At 48.3% G+C, this 24482-nt stretch overlaps 1 pseudogene; it reads right to left on the bottom strand.

The window, feature by feature from the left end:
- LOC127023830 (CMP-N-acetylneuraminate-beta-galactosamide-alpha-2,3-sialyltransferase 4-like) overlaps nucleotides 1-24482 on the bottom strand; it is a 68295-nt pseudogene that overhangs the window by 10713 nt on the left and 33100 nt on the right.

Genomic DNA, 24482 nt, shown 5'->3' with positions numbered 1-24482 from the left:
CTAGAAGCCTGAAAAAACAAAGAAAAAAGGGAAAAGAGGGATGCTATTCCTTAAAAAACTAGAAAAAAGTGATGAACAAGTTTTTAATTCTGTGCCTAGAAATGAAGGGTCAGATTTTTGGCAAAGAAAAAAACATTCCTCTTAGCAAAATGCAGGAGCTTTTCCCTAAGAAACTCCGAGAGCCGAGGAGTAGCTGAACTCTTTTGAAGATCTGCTGCTTAGTATTCTCACTGAAGAAGGGCTGGCTGCTAAGTACTAGCGAATACCTCGTTTTGGCTAAGTTTAATTGGGAGCTGAGTGCTGCTGAAGATGTGGCCTGCGTTGTGTGTGCTGACTATATCCTGGGTTTGGAAATCCGCCCTTAGTGCCTGTGCTGTACGCTGTTCCTGGCTGCACAGGCAATCTGAAGGGGAAGGGGCCAATTTACTATTCTGTGCCTCAGTTTCCCCACTTGCAAAATGGAGGCTACACAGTCCAGGCTACAAACCTAAAATCATCGGCATAGAGCAGCTACGATGCAGCAGATCAAGAATATCACAAAAATACCTAAAGAGATGAGGCACTCTCCATTCTTCAGAGCAACTGATTAGTTGAGCTATACTGTGATTTTTGTCCATCACAGATTGCAAACTTGAAAAAAAAATGGCCTAGAAAATGCGAGTGCATTCTTGCTGATTCTCTTTCCCTCTTCCCACACCACTCCCAGCCTCTGCCTCCCCTGCTCCAGAACAAAAGAAAAAAATTAAAAATAAACTTCTCTAAATATTCTTTCTCTCACATCAGCCCAGCAGGAGAGGCAGAAATCAAATTATAACCACTGAAATAACCATCAGCGCTTAGTGCCAGGAGGGTGGGTGGAGACACTGGAACATTTTGCTTTAGGTTTCAAAAAAAAAATCTATCTTTATTAAAATAAACAAGTGCAAAAGAAGAAACAGAAAGAAAATCAATCAGCTGCATTTACAACAGGGAGATATCAAGCAAAGAGTGCTCCATCCAGAGACGGACGAGAGCTGCAGGAACCAGACCCCCTCTGTCCTTCTCTTCTCTTGGAAGAGGGTTTTTTCCCCCCTCCTCTCCTGATTCTGTGCTTTCTCTCCTGGATATATGTCTTGTTGCTTATGGAAAAGTCCTAGAGAGAACTTTTTCTTATGGGGACAACAGAAGGAGGAAAAGCAGAGCCATCGACCTTGTGTCCACCGGATAATTCAAGACAACCTCTATGAAGGGGATCACACTGTTTTTGATACCTACAGGATCTGGCAATAATTTGGGCAGAACTTGCTGGGTTTATACCTCTTCAGTTCTTTGTAGATAAGAACAGATAAATACCAGGATTGTCACATCCAGATATTTTTACAGAGTTTCTCTCCTGCAAGGATTATTTCAGGAAAAAGCATGTGCTAAATGGAAATGCTGTTGCAGCCTTTCTGTTCGTCTCCATGGCTCTCCCTGGTTTTTGGCTAGAGGATCGGTAACTTCAGGAACCAGCAAACTAACAAAATTGCTCACTCTCTTCCAAAACCCAGCTGCCAGCCAGCAGGATATTATCATGCAAGACACGCACCAGAGCTTGATTCCAACCGGTGTGTATTTGAAGACCATCTCTCTGCCTGTGTGAGCTCAGGAGGTGAAGCCAGAAGACGTGGCAGCAACAGCATCTGAGCGAGCCCAGGGCACGGGCAGCTTTCCTCAGTGCACCCAGGCAGATGCATTTGGGGCACACTGGCTTACAGGTGCTACTGCCCAAATTAGCCCTAGACCTACCTGTCTTGCCGCCTGGCTAAGCACAGCCGCTCTCTTTGGGGAAAGTTTGTTTGGGCCTATGCAGAGAGGGGAATGGTCTCAGGCATGCCAAGACCAGGGACCCCCCCACGTACAGCTGTGAGGAACCACTGCACAAAGCATCCACCGTGCATTTTGGAAGATGCCAGCTCAACAACGCACACTCAGGTCCACGTTGCAGCACTGTATGTACTTGTGTCTCCTCTGGTCCCAAGGAGATGGGGCGATCCCGCAGCGGCAGCCAGCAGCTCGGACTCAAGGCTTTGCCCTAGTTGGGGACAGCAGAGCACTGGGCATCGCCATCCCCCAAACCTCCCTCCACACCTTGTCCCTGGAAAGCCACCGCACTGGCAGCAGCTTCGCCTCCACGGAGGGGTTAAAAATCCAGTTGAGTTGCAGAGGAGGCTGAGGCGGTTTTGCGCTCCTGCAGTGCCATCATGTGCTTTAGGTACGCACTGCAGAGACACTCCTGGCTGACAGAACTTGCAGGAGCCAAGGAGGCAGAGGAACTGGTGAGCAAAACCTCAGTGTCCCTGGGTGTCCCTGGAGGTGACACGTCCCAGCTCCTGGCACTGACCACCCAGGAGTGGGAAGTCCTGCGGCCACCACCACCACATGCACACTGAGAGGCAGTTGCAGGGCAGCCCTGTGCCATGATGCTCACTGGGCGACCAAATGTTTCAGCAATCTTGACGTCCTTCAGCATAGGACTGAAATCAGCCCCATGTCCTACAGGGCTGTTGAAGGCTATGGAGATCTCAGAGGGGAATAGCAAAAGATCCCCCAGCAAAGGAGCCATGGAGTGGAAAATGGGGATTTTGCCCTCTTATTTCACCTGGAAAATTCCCCATCCTGGAGATTTCCCAGCAGGCCCTTCTTGCTGCTTAATAAACCCTGCTCCAGCCATGGCAGGTCCTCAGCTCCTGTCAGCGGGCGCTGTGCCACGTTGTTAAGCGAGTCCATGGGAGAGAGTGCTCATTAACAACGCCAGCAAACGGCGTCACGATGCCTTGACAGCACCTATTGTGACAGCTGCAAAATGCCCCTGATCAGTGACGACGGCAGCAGCGACTGGCAAGCGCAACGTGGTCTCCTGCCACCTCGGGGGACCTGGGAAGGGGACGTCCAGCAGCAGAGCTGGGGACAGAGGAGCCCTGCACCATGCACAGCGTGAGGTGGGCAGGGCACATGGCTGGCAGCACTCGGGGCTGCTGGTGTCACTGCATTTCCTTTGCTTGCTGCTGTCTGGCTCCCTGGTGGGAAAAGGCACCTTGGGATGCTGCAGCCATGTCTCTCGGGAGCCAGACCTGTTTGCATCTCCTCTGCGGTCAGCATGGGTCCTGCCCCTTCATAGGGCTGTCATTGCACGGCCTGTTGCCTCTTCCCATTCCCCTAGTCCCCTCCAAGGCACAACTCCAAATGAAACCCTCCTTCAGTCTTCATGTTTTCTCCCACTGCTTTGATGCCAGCTTTCCAGCCCAAAGCTTTGGCAATTCGTCCTGCCCTCCGCAGCTCCGGCCTTTCTTCCCCCTGAGCCTCAGACAAGCAACAAGATATGCAAGCAAGCCCTGGAGCCTAACCAAGCCCTAGCCTATTGTGCAAGTCAAAAATAAGCTACTGCATGGGAAAAATGAGCAATTGCAAGGGAAAAATGAGCTAATGCAAGAAAACCCCAACCATTCAGGGCAGAAGCCCTGCAGGGCAGGTAGAAGAGGATGGATCCACATGCACTGTCAGGCTCAGTGAGACACGATGGCTCTCACAGCCCTGGGGTATGCACATGCTTTCCTACATCTCCTTGGCTTGTGGTCCAGCCTGACACAAGCAGAGGGGAAGATGTGCATGTCACGAGGCCCCAGTTTCCCCTCCAGTGACCCCTGTTCTGGAGCTGGAGCCCAAAGCCCTCGCAGCTCTCCCCGACTGCCTGCCCGCACCACGTCCTGGGGCAGAGACTGTCCCAGCGAGCACTAAGCCTCAGGGAGGACAGACCAGGAGGAAAGGGCTGGAGAGCAATGAGGGGAAAAGCCTTTCAGGGCCTGCTTGTGCCTCGCAAAGGAGGCTGCAGCCATGTCCAGCCCTGCACGCTCCGGGCTGAAAAGCAGATGCTGTGAGCAGCACCGCTGCAGGGACAGACACAGTGGCAGCACAGGGCACTCCTGGCTTCATGGCCCTTGTTTCTGGCTCTTGCACTCACCAAGAAAATAAAAATAAAACAAAAAAACCCGTAAAAAATTTAAAAAAGCACCAGAGGGGAAGAAAGTATAGTGGTCTGACAGCAGCCGGGGTGCACAACACAGGGCACACTGCTGGCTAACCGCACCGGGGCTCCAGGTTGTGAAACCAACTGCTAAAACAGCCATGGCCTGAAATAGCTTTTCTGGAGTGGAAAGGAGGACAATGAGGCCTGGTGTCAGGCGAGGGCAGGCAGGAGCACAGGGGCTGCTCGCAGTGTGCAGGGGCTCCTCCTCCAGGCCCCTGCTTTTTCCTCCTGCCCCGCTGGCCTGGGGAAGCCGTGCAGAAGGGGACCCCTGCCAAAGCACAGGCCTGCCCTGTGTGTCCCCCCCCCACCGCTGTGCTGCCAGCTCTGCTCCGCGGGTCCCTGCCTCCGCCCTCCCCGCAGCGAGTGGCCGCTGGGGCCGCTCCCGGGAGGGGTTTGCATTTGAGTCCGCCGCACGCTGCAGGCCGGCCCGCAGCAGCTTTAACACCTCGGGGCTAGGAGGGGGCCTTGTCCTTCCTCGCCACCCAGCTCGCGTCCAGGTGGCCTTAGTCACGGTGGCCTTTGTGTCCCCAGAGCGACAGCCCCCCCAGGCCTGTCACCGCTGTGAGGCACCGAGCGCCCAGCAGCCCCCACAAGCCCGGCAGCCATTTTTAGCCCCGTACCAGGCAGGCCCGTCCCCATTTCCCTGCCCTCATCGGGCATCGCAGACCCCGGGAAGCACGGCCACAGGGCGGACAAGCCGGGGCCACCACTGCGGTTTGAATCCCAGCCCTGCCCTGGCTGCCGGCCATCCTCACCCCCAGCCGGCGGCACCCACCTCTGCCATGGGCCACCTCACACGTTCCCTGGGCTAGGGGATGAAATCCCTGGAGCTGATGAAACTGGCCCACCGAGGCAGGAGGCTGGGGGGGGTTTGTTCTTCTGAGAAGCTGCTTTGTCAGGCTGTGTCCCTGCCGCAGCCTCAGCGAGGCGTTCCCCAGAAAGGGGAGGGTAAAGGGGTGAATCGCCACCCCGCCACAACGCCCGGCGGGGAAGCAGAGGGGTGAGGTAGGATGGCAGGGGACGGTGTTCCTGTGGACAAACTCAGACAAAAACCTTCCTCTGTCAAAGCTTTTTTCGCAGAAATTTTGACTTTTTAATCCAACTAACAAGGAACCAAACAATTTAGACTGAGAGTGTTATAATTAGCTTTGGCGATGCTCCTACCTCAGCACCCCATATATTCCTGGTTGCCTCTCACCCTACAGCTCTCTAGCTGGACTGCCTTCACTGCAATACGTGGCTTTGGCTGGCCATGTTCAGTTATTACTTTTTAATGAAAAAAAAAAGATATTTGGGAGAAAGTAGGTTCTTTGCAATCAAATAATAAAATAAAGGATCTGCTCCAACCAGATTCTGACAAAAATTTCTACTCAGAGGAAATTTATGCCAGCGTAAATGGATGAAAAACGTTATTAGAGTGGAATCACAATATTTTACATTCATTTTATAGCAGTCTAAATGACAGCAAAAACATAAGCAAAATTAGGGGTGTTGATACATTTTCATTTCTTTCCTCTTTGCATTTCCTTACCTTTCCTAGCCTGCTCCATCTGGAGGAAGGTTTCCAGCCAGGCATGCCTGGCAAGGAGTCAAGGGCAGAGGGACGCCCTCCGACCAGTGTCCAGGGCTGATTTTGGGTAACAAGAGAGAAAGAAAAGCAGGATCTATTTACCCTCAAGCTCTTTGTTAAAGCTTTATAGAAAAGCACTGTGGTAGAGAGGACTCTGACACTGTCCATCCCACAGACACCCTTAACATGTGCCTTCTATCACTGCGAGCCAAAAACTTCCTACAGCCAACTATTCTCTCAGTCCCTTCTCTACTTAAGCATATGTTTAATTTGAAATCACATTGACAACGGTAAGATGCAAGCGGTTTTGCTTAGATGCTCTCCTGATGTGGGTGTCTGGCTACCGATCAGCCCTATCCCTTTTCCTTCCCCCACTTTGAGTCACACTTCCCAAATTTTTTGCTGGCGGTGGTGTCTATTTTAATAGATGGGAAAGAGATGCCTCTTCAGACTTACTGTGCTGCAATCAGCTACCACCTAGCTAGGAGCTGCTGGATTGTTGCTTTCTAATTACCCCTTGCATACTCAAAAACCTTGCAGCCGGTGGCAAGAGGCTGGTTTTCAGGTTCACCCCACGCCTGGAAAGGCAGCAGGCAGCCCTGCATCTGCTTAGCATCCACTACTCCTGCAAGGGCCAAGCCTGTTCCAGTGTTTTGGCCCAGAGGCAGAGAAAAAACAGCTTTGATGAGAGATAAGCAGGATGTTTTCCATTCAGAACTTCCAAAGAGATATTAGAAAGGATCAATGGAGGAAAATTCTCTTTAAACACCATCTGCCGAAGACAGAGATCCAGAGTTAACAGGGAAATGAGCTGTCTGACACAAAAGTACTGTCCTTTGATTTCATCTTATCCCTGTGCCAAAGCAACCAGCCCTTAGGAGCACAATGGGCTTTGGTGTGTACGGAAACATCCATCTGTGGTTCAGAGACTTTGCACAGGAGCTGAGGGAAAGCCTGGTTTGCCCTAGAGCAGACCCACGCCAGCGGGGAGGGGGGGAGGTCTGAAGCAGCACTTGGCTCCCCGTGGTGATGGGCACTGCTCCTCATTGCACTGACCCCTCTTGAAAGCAGGTTAAACCCTTCCCGTACAAGTGGGAGCTTTTGTTTCGCATATTTACAGAGGATGTCTGCAGGAGGGCTAAAACAAATCACCAGAGCAGTCTGCCAGGTGTCTCCCAGTAAACTGAGCATCTTAGCTGCATGACCCTCGGTATCTGCTGGACACTGCCATCCCACCACAACCGGCCGATCCCACCATGGACGGCTGCTGGAGCCCTGGCTCCCCACACCCTGCCAGGAGAGACAGAGGAGGAAGCACAAAGGCACCGCATGCGAGCTGCCAGCCACCCACTTGCGTCTGCCAAACTTCCCAGCACGCTCCCCCAGCCCAGATGAATAGTGTAGGTTTGGTCACGCCACTGAGGAGCGTCACCGCTTCAAATCATGAGACCGACTTAAAAATAATAAATGGTGATAAGTGAAAAATGCTCGCTTCCTCTTCATTTCCCCAGAGTTTAGGAGGGGTTTGCAAGCCTTTAGAACGCTGGTTTTCAGGTTTTTCTGTGATGGCTGAAAGTTTGTATTTGCTTTAGTGAAACCTTATGACTCTCTTGTAATTAAAAGGTCCCAAGAACAGGACTTAGCAGTTAATCAAACAAAAAACCCAAATATCACTGTATTTGCAATAACGCCCACCAGAACAGGCTACAGTAAAAGAAACTTTTTGGTCAGGCAGTTTGCTTGCCTGTGTATTTACACGATTTTCTGAGGTGCAAGAGGAATGGATATCAATTGACATGGGGACAGGGATGTGTTTTTTAAGTTCTGCAAGTAATTCATATAACTTCAGCAGAGGGTCTTGCTTTCCGTGCCATCCCCTTTCCACTGCAGCTGCATCAGCTGAATGGGTGACTGCCACCTGCATCACCTTGTGCATTTGCAAACAGACCGTAATACAGGCAAGGACTCTGGCTCCCCTCCAAGCTCACAACTGTAGGTACCAGAGGCAGAAGGTATCCGTGGGCACACGCAAGCTGACATGCCCTGTGAAATGAGACTGTCCACTGCAGACTTACCAATTCTGGTCTCCATTAGCCCAGGCATCTCTATGCCGCTCCCTATTTTGTGAGCCAAACATGTCCAAGGGATGGGAGGTGAAGAGAGAATGATTTTTCACTGTCTTTTTAATGCAAGAACTGGGAACATCAAGTTAAATTAGTAGGTGATATGCTGAAAACAAAATAAGATATACAGCTTCACACAGGAGAACTATGGGACTATTTGAGTGAAGATTTTGTGGATGCTCAAAGTTTGCATAACTTTAAAAAATGACTAGGCAAGCTGGTGGAAGAAAATTCCAGTCAGAGCTAGAAACCACAAAGATCTCCCTGGGCTGCAGACTGCTGGAAGCTGCTAGAGAAATAGCACTGTATGATTGACCTATTCCTATACATTTCCCAAACCACACACTGTTGGTCACTGCTGGAGACAGAATACTTGGCTGGATGCACGCGTGCTCTGACCTAGCCTGGTCATTCTTTTTCCTTATTTATACCAGTGTATCAGCACTTGAGGGAGGCAAGATCTGCGCCATTGAGAAGCTGTTTTCCTGTTTTCTGAAAAAAATCCCTTCTGAAGGCTGAGTCTCATCAGGAATCAGTGGTGGGGCCCTAGGATGGCAAGTCAAGGGTCCAATGACTGCCTGAGCGGGAATATTCCCAAAACAACTAGCAGGGCTTTATTAATAGACAGCACTGTCAGGTAGCTTGGATGGAAAAACACATTCCTGCTATCAGCTCCAAAGGCTCAGCCTGGCAAAGAGTGTGACTGCAGATTGTGAGTGTCTGTTTCCTTTTCTTTGTTTCCTTGTTGCCTTTTTTAAACAATCTGCCAATTCATCATTAAGAAATTAAATATTTTATAGCTGCTGTGATGCTGATGACAGGTGCCAGATTGATTGGTTCTGGCAGAGGAAGTTTGCTGCTCATTTCTTCCCTTTGCAGCAATAAGATATATGCACAGGGGTAGAAAGAGGGAAGAGCTGAAGTCTCCAAGCTGTCCAGATCTGACCCAATACAGAGTTTAAAAATAGGTACAATCTGGAAACATTTTGGTGCCAACAACAACAACAACAAAAAAAGCCCAGCTAGAGTGGCTGCATTCGCTAGTCCTTTACACAGCGGGTGGAAGGGGAGAGTCCTTGGCACGGCTAGCAGAGATGTCAAGGTTGCCCTGACTTACAGGACCCCCAGGACAGTGCTGTTTCAAACCAGCCACAGTGCTCCAAAACGAATAATCATGTAATTAAGCCACTAGCCTTAGAGCCAGAGACCTTGATCTCTGTTCTGGCCTCTGCCACTGACTTCTCATACAGCCCTGAGTAACTCACTTCTCTTTCCTGGGGAAGTTAAGACACCTCTCTTTTTGAGCCTGGCCTATTATTTCAGACAGTTTCTGATTAGGAATGAGCTGATCTGTGCAGCACCTGGCACATCAGGGAGGCATCAGCTGGTGTGGCCCAGCAGACCTCCCCTTCCCACATGCAACCTGCCTGCTCTCCCCTCAGCCCCCATCCTGAGTGGACCCCATCTCGTGTCCTGGGAGAAAGGGGATTTGGGAAGTCTGCACCCACCTTTGATCGCCTCCGCCTCCTCCTCCTCCGCTGCCTTTCCCATAAGCCAAGTTCCCCTGGGGCAAACCGGTTTATGCAGCACTCGGCTGAGGAGACAGACGAGACACGTTCCCAGAGATGACACTAACAAGATTTACTACGTGACTAAGGCTTGCAATCGGTGGTGATAACTAGAGAATTACCCTGATAAATATTTGATATGATTTGGAGAGTAATAATAGATTTTTCTTGCCCACGATTTCCATCAGGAAGAAGCAAGGGGAAAGAGCTGCTGAAAAGGGGAAGGTAATTGTGACATCCGTCTTTCTGGCTGAGGTTACCTGTCCTTTGCAATAGATCAGTGGGGAATAGGGCAGGGGGGATGTGGAGGGGCAGAAGGTGACAGGGCATCCCTCAGCCTCACCGCATTCAAGATCTGCTGGCAGGTCTGCGGCTCTGGGAGGATTGGCTGTGTCAGAGTGAGCGAGTGAGTGAGTGGTGTGTGCGTGTGTGCGTGTGTGTGTGTGTGTGAAGGAAATAGGATGGAAAGATCCGGGGCAGCAATGGAAAAAGGGCTGGGCTGGTGATGGGGAGGGAGAGCTGGGGTGCAAAGGGAGCTGTCTCCGTACTGTTGGATGTGAAAGGATACAAGGGCTGGCTGCTGCTGCTGCAAAGGCAGGGCTCCTTTTGTAAACCACCTCAGGGTGCACGTCCATGGGCAGCTCTAAGCAGTTTGCTTGTAACTCCGCTATGCCCCCGGCCAGCCTTACACCAGCCACCGCCGGGCCAGAGGAAGGATTTGTGCCTCTGTTAATCAGCCCTGGTCTCATGCTGCAGGGAAACCTGATCACCTGTAAGCTGCACCTTTTCTTTAATGAGAGGACCCCAACATCATCAAATCCCAATAGGAACTCATCAAAGCCAAGATATTTTGTTAACATGTAGCTCAGAGCAGCAAATACCTCTGTCGGAGAAGGTCAGAGCAGCCAGTGACACACAACATGGCCTTGAAGAGTGTGAAAGCAAATCTTCCCCTTCTCCCACTAGCACAGGACGGTCTTGCAGACCCCTCAGTTTTTTGCTGTCATTTGGTATCAAGGGCAGCAGGACCGCAATGCTCTCCTGGTATCGCAGATCTCCCAGCACACCCTCAGCAAAGGCCGATAACTGGCACGTAAGGGTTTAGTTTCCGTCTTGCTGCATCCACCACAAAACTGTGTTTAAGACCGTAGGTTAAGTTTTCATTTCTGAGAAATCACATTTCCTCACACTGTCATTCACACAACAGGACGACCCTGCCAGGACTCTCCAGCTAAGGATCTGGGATACCCAACACAGCGGTCCAGTAGAGAGAGCCCCCTTTCCTGGCTCTGCCACCAACCCGCTGTGACACAGAAAGCGAGTCACTTCATCCCTCCATGCCTTCATTTTCTTTCCAGTGCTTCCTCTGCCTGATGTAGCTGTCCCCTTTGGAGCAGAGGTTTGACAGTCCCTAGCACAGTGGCGCCTGGATCTTCAGTTTCCAACAGGATATAAATGGATGTGTCCTGATTTCCAGAGAAGCTGTCACTGGTGGAAGCAGCAGAAGCTATCTGCCTCTGAAACAGTGGGCCTCCTTTCACTTTGGTGCCCAATTTGAGGCCTCTGACAGTAAGTGTTGACCTCATTCTTTATTCCTGTCCTTATTTTGCACTCAAGTCGTTACTCAGGCTGCATTCAATGGCATCAGCTAAAGGAGATTTTAAGATAATGCAGGGAAAGCAAGTGAGAACAAAGATCACAGCAAGGAAAGTGGTACTTTGGCATGTTCACATAACAGCTACCCGTCAGGTGGAACATGACAGTTATTGTAGGAATCTCTTCATAAACCCTAATACACACTCAATTATATACTCTTAAGATTCCCTTTTTGTTCCATGTCATTCATCTAAGAAGTGTCAGATGGAAAAAGGCAATAATCCACAGAGACACCAATTCATTTTATCCACATACTCAGGGATAGTTATTAATAGCAGAGCTGCTGCTTAATTGCACGTGTCCTGTTACAGGAGATCAATCACATATAGAAGAGCCTGAAAACAACTTAGTGTCATTTTACACAGAACTGTTTAGTCAGGGCTACACTCGTGTCCTTGCTGGACTCGTACGACCTTTTGTGAGGGTTAAGATTTGCTGTGGTTGAACTGTCCTAGAAACATTGCTTCCCTCCCTGAGTTTACAGCTAACTCTGGTCGGTCTGCACAAGCCAGTGTTACACTTTTGGGTTGCAGTGTAGACACAATCTGAGGGGCCAGGGCTTGCAATATTGATATGTGCAGCCTTGATGTCTTCCATATTAAAAGATAACAGGATGAAAAAGCCAAAGGGCTTTTCCTCTGCAGGAGGCTGTGGACAACATGGTTGTCTCTCTGCAAGCCAGCAGCAGGAGCAGGAAAGGGAATGCGCAGCACATAACAAACAAAACTAACCACTCTGCTATTGATAAATCACCCATCTTTTATTTAGGATCACATAAAGTTCCTAGGCAGGGATAGGGATCTTATTGCATGAGATGCTGCACACACATACAAATAAGACTTCAGGCTCTTCTAAATATTTTTTTTAATATATATAGATAAATAATAATAACTCCACAATGAAATCAGATGTGAAAAAGTGAATGAGAGGAGCCCCATCAAAGACAAATTCCATTTCCACTTCTCATCTGTGTCGCCAAATCCCAGTCCGGTTTCCATCACTTCCAGCTCCCAACAATCTTCATGGGCTCTTGGAATGAACAACAACAGCTTCCATCATCACATTGTAAAGGTTAATCTCCCCTTCAAGCAATCATCTTCATAAGAATGACGAGTTTAATTTTAAGGGATAGGTCCTAGACAATAAAGCTACAACTTACACTGCTAGGCTGAAGACAGATTCAGACAAACAAGGCTCTGTCTCCAATGATGGACTCATTCAAATCCAGAGAGCTGGAGTTGAAAGAAAAATTTGATAAAGCCTTCTTGATTTTTTCTTCTTCTGCCCATTAAGTTGTCACCAGATGCCTTAATTAGATATTGTTATTAACAAGAACGTAACACACAAATTAAACCTACTCCATGCTCCATCTCATTTGGCCAGTAAGGTAATTTTACCCAACTGTGTTCTCTAGAGGGCATGAGATCTGCTTTATCTATGCTCCTCGTCTCTGAAATAGCTCCAGATCTGGGCCCCAATTCTGCTGTGCGTTTGAGCATGAGCCTTGCTCTAAATCTGCAGGGTGGTGAGATAGGCATTTCACTGAGTTCAGACAGTTAGCAAAGACTTTCATGTCTCATCCTGAAACCAAGACATGCAAAAATCACATGGAAAATGTGGCTGCTAGGACCCTGGGCTAAGTAATTTTCTTCTTTTTTTCTGAGCCATACACCTGCAACCCGTTTTCGCAGTACTGATACAAGGGGAAAGTAATTCGTATCCTGACACAGAGTGAGATGTATACAGGCTCTGAAATGCAAATATAATTTAGCTTTTGTCTTCATTTCATGGAAATATGTTAGCAAAGCGTCTTTTTCAGAGGGGCAGCACTGTGCATCACCTGCAAGTTCAATTCTGACCTCTCTTCATACTCCCCAGCAGTGGTCCCATGCATGGCATTTAACAGCAGGCAGGCAGCTAAAGCCTATCCCCTCTGCTGTGCAGCCTTGTGCCTGGGTTGACTTGTGTGCAGGATGGATAAGACGACTGGATGGCCCATGTGGAGAAGTAGGACGTGGCTCTGTTTCGTACCCCTTCTGCATGGGGGTAAGACTCTCTAGGCACCAGAGAGAGGAAAGCCAGATCCTTGGAGCACGATGAGAAAATGAGTCGCGTGGTCTCACAGTGTGCGGAGGAACTAGAGAAGCATCGTGCAAATGGAGGAGAGGGCTGACTGAATGCTGGTTCAAGCACTACAGCACCACTGAAGTCAGTGACTGTAAACCAATTCAGAGCAGCTGAGGAGCTGGCCATAAATGTGCATGTGTTTGGGAGACTTGTATGTTCTGCCACTAAAACAGACTCCCAGAAAGGCTGCCAGCTGCCCTCCTGCCCTGGCCTTTCTCCACAGAGCCACTTCCATCTGTCCGGGCTTTGAAAAGGTCGTGGTGCCACGGCCCCAAAGTGCTGGGCATTGACCTTTTCTGAAGGGAACAAATACTGACACTCAGAGATTCGCCATCAACCTGCCAACACGGTGATCCCGCAGGAAGGGGAGGAGGGCTTCCTAATCTGGTAGCTCAACACAGACAGGGAGATAAAGCCTGACACTTTACATGTGTATCTGAAAGAGGACTTGGGCCTTAGCAGAGCTGTCTTCCCCATACAGACCTGCTCTAGGGAGAGCTCCTGAGCTGCCAGGCAAAGGAGAGGGGCAGGGGCAGGAGTGGGTGACACAGAAGCCACTGGACACATACCTGCATGCTGGGCTGAGACACCTCTGATGGAGTGGGGGAAGAATGCTCCTGTCATTCAGACACTGGGATCGGATAACCGAATCTCATGTCATATTGAATGAAGCACCAAATGCTAAAAACTCCTGAATACTTTTTACGGCTGTAAACCTGGACTTTGGACCACTTTCACTCCCTGTGCCTCAGTTTCCTGATCTGACAAATACAGATTATGGCATTTTTTAGGGGGTATGGCAAGGGTGGATCCAGGAGAGTGTGTGAGCCACTCCGTGGACACAGAAGCATCACCATCTGGGGCAACTGGCCAGGCACAAGCACGTAGCATAGGAGCGAAGGTGCCGCTTGCTGCCCTAACTGCTTGTCCCCATCCCCTCTGAAGCTAATCCATCACCCCCTAAGCCAAATCCTGCCCACCAGCCTCTCTCCTGTGCTGTGCATGAAAAGAACTTGGGTTAAAAGAGCCGAGAGCTGCAGACAGGGAAAATAACAGTGACAATTATGATTTAGCAGAGTTCCCAACATACAGGGGAGAATGTACATCAAAAGGACAAGCTGCCCCTGTGTGTATGTTAAAGAGATGGGGCAGACAGACAGGCAGAGCCCACGTCCAAGACGTGATGCAGTCCTCCACCCCCTTGCATACAGGAGGGTTAGCTTTTTTTAAGAGGCAACAAGTCACTGACAATCCCTAATCCACAGCTCCAGCTTCTTCCTTCCTCAGGGCCTGGCGGGTTCCCCAATGGCTGGCACCTGTTAATGTAATCATCACAGCAGGGGAAAAAACTTTGTAAAAATTTCCTTAAACAGCTTTCCACCCACCATGCCAGCATCTACATGTAATTACAACATATGTGCTGCCGGTCCAAAGCTGAGAAGAAAACCTGCAGGCTCGCCAAAGCCTTCACCTCTCTCCCTCCCAGCCCCTTCCAGGGGCATATCACCTTGATTGCTCAAATCTGACTGTTTCCCAATCTTCTTTCATCTCATATTGACCTCCCAGCATGGCAGGCAGCAATAATCAAAGCTGTGACACGTGTGATAGCCCTGTGCCAGACAAGGCATTAACAGTTGCTTTAGATTTAAGCCCAGTTCATACCCACCCAGTAAATAGCCTTCCCAGCGAGCTCCTCAAATCCATAGTCAGTTCATCAGAAAGCACTTGTCCCAGTTTCACAAAAGGCCTGAAAATGAGGCAAATATAAAGCAAAAGAAAAAAGCGCATGCTGGTTAAAATGACTCTAATGCAGGAGCAACAGACAGGAGGGAAAAACATGCACTGCGCAAATTGTATCAGCACGCCTGATTCCAAATGTCAGCTTACCCTCTTTAGGCATCTTTAGACAGCAAAATGCAGAGGTGATTGTCTCATATGTTGATGTAAGTTAGGAAGAAAATGGCAAGAAATGCTACCCCAGAGCAGTAAAGATGTGATAGCACAGGATAGCAAGCAGATCACCGGAACCCTGGACAGATAGCTTGCGTTCTTACACTATGCTAACTCTTCTGCTGACCTGTTTTCCCTGATTTTGTTACCTGTTCTGGCTACATTAGACTTGAGATTTTCCTGTGTGTGCTGCAATCATCACTTCAGTTTCCCACGCAGATGTACCGACTCTCTGGCAGGAGCCTGAAGGGATCCTCAGGAGCATCAGGAATGAGAATACTAGGAAAGACTCAAGGGAGAAGTGCCCTGCCTGGGAGCACATGAATGTCAGGGACCTCCTGGGTTAGCAAGGCCAGTCCTTGTCATTGCAGGTGTCAAAGGAAAAGCTCAGACCTCAAAACCTTCTCTTTTGTCCCTGTATCTTCCACCAGCAGGCAGGGAACCTTTTCTCCTAACTCTGGTCTGACTGCGTTCATGCCCTAGTTGCTTCAGGAGCTGTATCCCATCAGCTTACGGAGCCATTTTACCTCTCTGGAACTTCTCCCATGTCAACCTGTGTTTTAGCAAATTAAACATGCTGTTCCTGACTCTTCTGCTCTCCTCTCTGTGATCTGTTTTCCATCTTCTATATCATCTTCCAGCCTTCCTCTGCATTCATGCAAGGTTAAGCTTATCCATCTTGACCTCAAGAAGCCAGACACACACTCAATGACACCATTTTTTTCTGTATTTGCTGAAATATCCCTCCTGATACATCCAAGAATAGCATTTGCCTTTCTGTGCCTGACATCTCAGTCAGTCTGCAGTCACTTAGACCACACAGTCCTTGATCATTTGCAGCTCATCATCTCCTATATTATATCTGAGGCTATCACAAGTCCTCAGATTCGTGACCTGTCATCTCAAACTTTTTGTTTTCCATCTCATTTCAATTATTCTTATTCTCAAGGTCACTTAGTTCTTTCAGACTTGTACTCTCATTCTCCTCTGCATTGCCAAAACTTCCAGTTCTGTGTCGCTGGGCGATTTTAGCCTCAGGATCCTGCTTTCATTGCCAAGATCATCCACAAGAAGAAAAGATCAGTTCCGAAACTGTTCTGTGAGAAACTCTTTTGGTAAATTCCCTCCAGATTGTTGCACGTCACCTTACAGTTCACTAATCCTCCTTTCCTCCAGCTTCACTAATAATTTCCCACATGGCACCTATCAGATACCTTACTGAAGTCTAGATAAAGGAGATCAGCAGCATTTCCTTTGTCTAGAAAATCAGGTATCTTATCAAAACAAAGCTATCATGTTCGTCTGACACAATCTACATTTCGTAAACCCATGTTGCATCTTATCTCATTTCCCCTTTATCTCTGGGTATTTAATTGTTCTTTCCTTCAAAATTCACTTTGAAATCTTGAGTCAAGGTTAGACTGAGAGGCTTGTAGTTAACTGGATAACTTTTTTCTCCACACCTTACTACTTCTACTGTTCTCTGCTCATACGGCATGACCCCTGCAAGACATTATTGATCACCTTTTCTGCTGGACCTACACTTTAAGGTGCCGGTTCTTTCTGACCTACAGCTCCATGGAACTCAGTTCACTCAGGTGCAGTCCAGTGTTAAAGCCTGGCTGGGGGTACATTACAGGAGAAAGAAGTTGCCTAGGTAAACCCAGGGGGGTGGTGGGATGTGACAGACAAAGACAGAGGTCTGTGGGAGAAGTATTTTGGGACCTGGGCTCTGCTGAGATTCATCATAAAAGTAAATAGAAAAGAGGCTGGCTCTACTGCTCATGCAAACAGGGAGCGTAGAGTATTCACAAGGTGTGACCGGGCTGTTTTGTTTGTAAGCAGCTTTAAAAATGTTAGACTTATTAGCGACGGTTGTCAAAGTGCCGCTTGCAAAGTTCCCCACCATCGCAAGCGACTGCCAGAACTTTAATGTTAATTGGACAGATTGTCTCTGGTTTTGAAGAGAAAGTTGTGATTAATGAAACAACTGTTAACGAGGCTGGAGGAAAGCAGACCCTTCACCTTCCTTCTTTTGAGAGGAGGTAAACAACAACTGGCTTTGGCTGCCCTTAAGGAGTAGCTGATTGAGGGCCCTCCTTAAGAGCAAGGCCAAAACCAAGCTGCAGAGATGAATTCAAGGAACTGAGGCATGAAGGTGCTTCATGCCTCCAGGTGGAGGCAGGACATCCACAGCCTTTGCTGTAGTTTAATTCCTGGCCAAATCTTCCCAGGTTTATCTGAGATTCAGAACTGACTAGAAAACACAATCCTGGACCTTAGGTATCTTTGGCCCCACACAGGTTCTCCACGGTCTTTTGCACTCTGTGACTTTGCACTGGTCTAGCATAGGCACAGTTTGCTCTCCTAATTCAGAAGTGGCTTTTATGCTTATACTGGCTGCTGGGTTCCGTATTTACACTTACACAATTGGCCAGAGGAATAGGTGTAGTTCCTCCTTGGATATAAAAGCTGAAGGGGATGAGTGTTTTTCTTAGTCTTTCTTTATCATTGGCTTTCCCTGTCCATGGACCCTTGATCTCTGCCTACCAACCCTCTGGTGCTACCACCCTCCCTGAATTTCAGATCTGCTTCCTACGGATTTCTGAAGATGCTCATCAGAGAACACACAGCTTAAAACAGACAGGACCTTCACCCTCCGTTATACACCCTTCCCTCCCATCTAGGAACGCAGTCCCTTGACACGCACAGGCTAAAATATTTCCTACTGGTTTCAGAGGGAAAGCACATGATTGTGCACAGGAGTATCCAGCTTTCCTTCGACTTTTGTTTCCAACTTACCTCCTGCTGAAGGAGAAGGTTGGAGTGTTTGGTGCCTGAGCCCTACCGGAGGCTTCCTGCTTCTCCAGTGAATTCACTGGGGCATCTCTATGGAGCCATCCAGCCCCATTACCAGCACTTAGGTCTTAATCTTCCTCTCCCTGTAGTCAGCAGCAAAACTCCAGGCTGACTTCAAGGGGACAAAGATCAGGCCTCAAATGTCTGCCTTGAGCAGTGAACTAAGAGTTCTCTCCCCTCTCTCATGATGTGCTCGCACTCTGAGGTCTCCGGTCATTACTCTCCTTGCTGCCTCATTACCAGAATGTGCCATTAAAGTTTCGCTCACTTGAAAATGATCTCTTATTATCTCTCCATGGAAATTGCCCCGGCAACAAGCTTCCTTCAATATCTATCAAGCCAAAGAAAGCCATTAGAGAAATTACAGTGAGCTGCATGGATGCTCACGCCCCTTCCCTGGCAGGTAGGCTCCCCTGGCACATGGCGCCACATCCGCACGCTGCTCTGGCTCCATCATGAGGCCAGTGGAAGAGCAGCCAAGTGTCTCTGTCAAGGTCCCTGTGAGGATGGGGTGGAGGATACCTGGAGCCCAAGCCAAAAGTGGTACCACTTGAGGCAAGACCGCTCCCCACAGAAAAGGTGATGTGCTGGGAGCCTGGTCCTCTGTGCCCAGCACCACAAGAGTTGTTTAATAGCTAAAGAAGAAGAGGGGAATGGCCCAGACTGTCTGTACAAAGATGGGTAAAGGTTCCCAAATAATCCTTTCTGGTTGCTTTCATTTTGGAGTGTCTCCCATGGAATGCCCGGAGAGTCTCCTCTCTTCATTCTGGATGTCCATAGTGCTGTTTGTCTGGCTTCATCGCACTAGGCTGCCTTTCCAGTCCATGGATGCAAGAGGCATGTCAAGGGCATGATTCATTTAACCTGCTTCAGACATCAGCACAGGATGAATTGCATCTCAGAGGTATCTGTTTCTCTCCCCTGTCTACAAAAGAAGATGAAATAGCTCACTGCTGTAGGTATCTGTGTTGCCAGATGAAGCAAATTCTCAGTGTATTATTTCCAGAGGTGCCAAGGCATTTGGATTAGGGACCTTGAAAAAATCAGTAACACCAAGTGATTACCCATTTCCAAAATATAGTCCAAAGCTGTGTAGAGGGAGGACTTTGTCTCGTGATATCTGGGTGTTTGACAGGGGAAGTATCAGGCTTCATCAGACTACTTGAGGCTGTATTTGATATCTAAAGTGTTACAAAGTCCTCTGAATTCACATGGGGAGGCAGCAGACCAGATCCCAGGTCCTTCTTTATTCTGTACTCCCTCCCATGACTCCAAGTCACAGTGAAGGCACATGGTTATTATTTTTATTTCTATTTCTCTCCCTCAGCAGAGTAACAGCACTGGCTTGTCTGCCACCTTTGACAACAGCGTTAATATAAAACACTCAAGGCATTTGCAGAGAAACAAACGAGAAACAAACTGTGGGAGCAGGGCCCTGCTCTGCCCTTTCTATCACCAAACTCTGCAGGTTGCATTTCCGCACTTAGGAAAAGGTTTGATTTGCTACTTGCAGCCCTGAAAATGGTGAAAGGGAGAAGAATAGGGGCATGTCTTCATTGCCAGTCGGAGGTCTGTCTTCAGTAGGATTTTTATACTAGGAGCTGCATTATAGCATCTCCTTGCCAAGCACTGTATAGCATAAGTAAGTGCAATGTGTCTCCACTACCAGGGTTACATCTTGCCTTTAGCTAAGACATACTAGAAGGGAGGATGGCACGAGGTTATCTTCCAGGCTAGTGACAGGAGCGCTGAGTTTGAGTGATCATTATGCAAGAAGCGTAGACTGATCCCCAAGGGTGTTGCATGTTGGATATCTGCTTTCCTTTAGTTGGTATTGTAGTTCCTTCCCGTGCTACACAGCCCTCTGCTGCGTGCGTATTCTCCTACCTCTCTGCACGTCTCTCTGTCATGAAGGCTTGTGCCTCCCCTGAAATGACTAGAGCTTCCTTGTCCCTTTTGCCACCACCTTTTGCAAATATAGGCCACTGGGCTCCACATTAAGCAAGGGCTGACACATATTTGTGGGAGCAACTGGCTCCAGGGAGATCTTCTGTATCCTGCCTGCTGTTTTTCTGGATCTTATCGTGCCTCTATGGTCATCCGTGTCGGACATTCACTCTGGTACCCACAGCCTCTCCCTGACCTGGAGCAGCTGCTCTGCTCGGTGATGGACCCCCGCATTCAACCCAGGTCCCCAAGGGCTGTAATTATGCCACTAAAAAACAGCTCGAATTCTGTCACCCCACCTTATTCCATTTGTACAGCTGCCCTTGCCAAACTGCCTGGGCAAAGTGGTGTTATGGCTTAGCCCAGGAGAGGAGGGGAGAGTGAGAAAGAGAGGGAGAAAAAGGGAGATTGAAAGAGAAACAGGAAATTAATAAACAAAGTGTACTTGTACTGAAAAGCGAATGGGAGATATGGGCAAAGAGAAGCAAAACATGGGCATGTGTCATGTTCTTGGTCACATCTGTTAGGGGACAGCAGGTTTCTTGATGGAGCTTCTCAGAGCCTGGCTGGTGTGTAAGTCTCCAGGGAGCCTAATTTTTAGTGCTGGAGCTGACTGTACTGAAGTGGAAGGTGTATGCAGGGGAAGCGTTGGGAAAACATGTTTGCATTTACGCTCACAGAAAGCTTGCAGCCCCAAGAAATCTCATCTTTGTGGTTTCCCTTGTCAATGGCGCTGAGATGAGTTCACAGAAAAAAAAAAAAAGGCTAATCTCATGCAAGAAGGGACAGGTTTTGCTAAGCACAAACCAGAAAGAGGGTCTCTGGAGGCTCAAGCAGTGTTTATGGGAGTTGGTTTGGACTTCACAGCCTGCTCAGCTGCAGGAAAAGGGATGTGGCCCGAGATTTGTTTTAGCTTACTTGGTCATAAAACAGCCAATTAAGTCTGAAACTCCCATGAGAGGATTTCATTTATTTCAGCTGGACCCCATATGTGCTCTCTTTCTCCAGCTGGCCAGCAGCCAGGCCTGCTAGAGCAGCCTTGGTGTTTCCTGTACCTGGAGAGGCTTGTAAGCACTCAGCTGGTTTCCACTTACACTCTATAATGGAACTGGAAGTCAGGACTCCTGGGTTCCTTTCCTGCCTCTATCTCCGCCTTGAGGTATGACTTCAAATAAATCATTTCCCTTCCCTGTGCTTGCCATCTGTGAAACACAGCTAATGATACTCTCCTACCTTTTAAGATTGCTCTGAGATTGTCTATAACGCGGGGTAGTATTATTGTAGCAATCGTTCTGGACTTTCCAAGTTCAAAAATTATTTTCTGAGATCTGATTTTGTTGAAGGCTGGTGTTTGCTGATCTGAGGCAGAGCAGTGGCCAGGGGGTAAAAGATCAAGAGACAGGATATGAGAGGTCTGGGATCAGCAAAGATTATAGCATCTGAGGAAGGGTATGATGACCAAAAGGAAAGATCCAACTTGATATTACGCCAGGAATGGTCTTTCCAATGTGTTATTGACCAACACGGGGACAGGGTAATTTTCTGCTTCCTGAAACCTGTCAGGAGTTCTGGTTTTGATACTCCAAAGTGGTGAAACATCCAGGATAGTACCTGGGCTCTTGATTTGTAAAGCTAGTCTAGCAACATATTCAACTCAAAGTAAATCTTTACTGATTGGATCACATTAGATCATCAAAATTATGATAGCAAAGGGGCTTTCAAATGTTTCTCCAGGCATGAGGATATTGAGTAGACAGTCACAGTACAGCTCTACCGCTTCAGGGAACAGAAAGAAATTTGATCTTTGGGAACTGGGATTTGAATTTTCTGCGTTAGGTAAAGAGCCACTGCCTATGTCTCCCAGCTGTTGAAGAAAAGATTTGGCCATATTTAGCCTGGATATACTTAGACTCTAGCACAGTATGTTCTGGGTCATTTCACACTGGGGAAGATGTCAATGTTTAATTGAGATTGAAAAATTGAAGGGAAACAAAGGCGACTGAAGGCCTAAATGGGGTTTGTCTATGACTACCTCATGTGGCCAGAATTCTCAGAAGGTATTTAGCCTGGGGAGGAATGTTAATGGCAGGAGTATTTTAGAACTATATGAGTTATAGCGAAAAGGAATTTATTGCTCTTCTTGCCTTATCTGCTAATATGAAAACTATGGTCTTATTCCATTAGATTAATGGTTAGGCAAATTTAATACAGGTTAAAAGAAAAAAAAAACCACCACACCTGATGTGCTGTGTAGTCAGTTCATGTAATTCACTGCTGCAGGAGGTCAGAGAGTGATATGCTGTAGTTGGAGTTAAAAAAGAGCTCTGTAATTTTACAGCCATTAAGAGCATGTCATTATACCTGTGAATGGGGGAATGGAAATCTCAAACTTCAGAATGCAGAGAAAGAATAGCCTTAGGAAAGAAATTTCCCCATCTTCTCCCATCACCTTTCACACTACTGGGGAGTTGTATTAGACTGGGTTATTGCCATTACCCTTGGAATTGCCTGCTGGCAGCCACCGTAATGTATGCAGGCGTTCACCGGTGCAGTGAGGCACATCAATGAACATCGTCTCATTCAGTTTACTGAACAATGCTGTGTTTCCTTGCAGGCTCTGAGAGCCCACTTGCTTTAAGTTTAAGGAAATACTTGCTGCCTGCACCCTGAAATGCAACAGCCACATCATTCCCCACAAGCAGATCTCCTCCATCTCAAGTGGGTCTGGCCAGCAGCAGACAAGAAGAAAGGCAGTGCACTTTTGGTGGCACTTGGTGCCCTTCAACTGATAGACCCTCTTCCTGTAGAGGCTCTTTTGTAGTTGACGTCTCAAAGACTGGGCCTCATGGTTTGAGAGGAAAGTGATGGGTATTCAGCATGGCACTTTCCCCATGGGGAGTCAGTTCCACATAAGGCAATACTTACTGGACTTCCTAAAAGCAAGCTGGAGGAACTGTATTTCCATGGAGGCAAACAGCATCAGGAGCAGCCAGAGGCCTCCATGCAAGTTATTTCACCCTCTAGATTTTCACAGATCCATGAGATCAGATGAGCTGGGAAATCTGGAGCTCCTTTCACAGTTTCCTTTTTCCCTGGGAGAACCATGGCATTTGATTCCCAATGTCATGCCCCTACTGTCTACACAAATAACTCCTCGTGTTTAGGCGAGGAAGGCTATCATAGAAGGGCATCCTGGGTCCAGGAAAGATGTCATGGATGTGGCAAGCACACTGTGAGCAAATGGGACGCTTTCTTGGGTCATGTATCTCCATCTCCCTCAGTTCATGGTTCATCTGCACCTTCAGGTGCCAAGCTGCACGAGACAGTTTGGCTTGTCACATTCCTAAGAATTAGCCACATGTGGGAACTCGGTGCCTTTTCCACCTGCCTTTACCTTCAAAATTTGAATTAATCTGGATTTAAATTGGCATTGTTTTTTGTGTTGTGTGAGGAACTGGGGAATAGATTCATGTTTTAGTCAGGTTCTAATTTGGGGGAGAATTAAAACCTCATAAATAAGGCACAGTATTTATTCAGCGTGTTTGATGAAGATGTCCTTCCTATAGCTCCAATACAATCCTTTTTCTTTTTATAAGCAGAACACAGTGAAACGCAAAACATTTTGTATGCCATCAGCACACAAAACTCATGGCCCAAGTGCTCAGCTGGTGCAAACTGGCACAGATTAGTGGCTGGCAATGCAAATGCATCCACTGATACTGCACGAAGAGGTGTCAGAGCTGACCTTGCTTTGCTCTCACACGTCTCTGTAACATTGCTCCCAACTTGTGCAATCACACTTGCATCTCCCTACAGCTTCCCTGTCTCCACGTGGAAGCCTTTGCCAGCATGCTGGATGTGGGGAAAAGGGCTCACAGTACTGCAATAGTGCAGTGTGAGTTATTTCCTCCCCTGCATGGCTGAAAACTTGCTGTGCCACCCTACTGCCTATATTCATGGGGAAACACAGTTGGATGCTAAGTAGTGGAAATGTGCTGGAGAGCATTTCCTGGGCTTAGGTGAGAGATTAGCCTTCAAGCCACCAAAAAGGCCTTAGGCAGGAGCAGCCAGCTCAGGACCTGAAGTAAAATGTGTTTTATCCAGCCCCATGGCTTGAACTTCCCTTCTTGCTTCCCTGGGCTTTCTGGCTCCACTGAGATGACCAGAGGAACGCACACCTCTCTGCTCTGTGCGCTCCTGTTGGGTTCTTCCGCCAGCCTCACCAGCATCCCAGGGTCCAAATGGCCTTTCTCCAGCTCAGCTAATCTGTCGCTGCTGAATCTGTCAGCTGGCAGATAATGTATGTGCATGAGCTCTGAGGTGGGCAGGGAGGAATGGCACGGACCCAGGATTTACAATGCACACATCCAGGGGAGGGGGGGTAAAAGCTGCAAATGTGACGCTTTTCTCTCCCCATTTATAGCAGGCTCCCCAGCCCATTACAGGGGGAGTAGCCCACGAGAGGCTGGTGTTTCGTAGAAGCTTTTGCTGATACTGAATTAACCCCAAACTTTCCCTGTCTCCCGGCAAAGTTCCCCTGCCCCCTGAGCAACCTGCATGGCCGACACCTGCCAGAAAATTAAAAGCAGGGTGTTTGGGGCAAAGCCAGCTTTTCAGGAGTGTATCATCTCGTGCTC

This window comes from Gymnogyps californianus, chromosome 18 (genome assembly GCF_018139145.2).
Source record: "Gymnogyps californianus isolate 813 chromosome 18, ASM1813914v2, whole genome shotgun sequence".
Lineage (NCBI taxonomy): Eukaryota > Metazoa > Chordata > Aves > Accipitriformes > Cathartidae > Gymnogyps > Gymnogyps californianus.
Note: the sequence above shows the minus strand (reverse complement) of the source record. Positions and strands in the feature narration are given on the sequence as shown.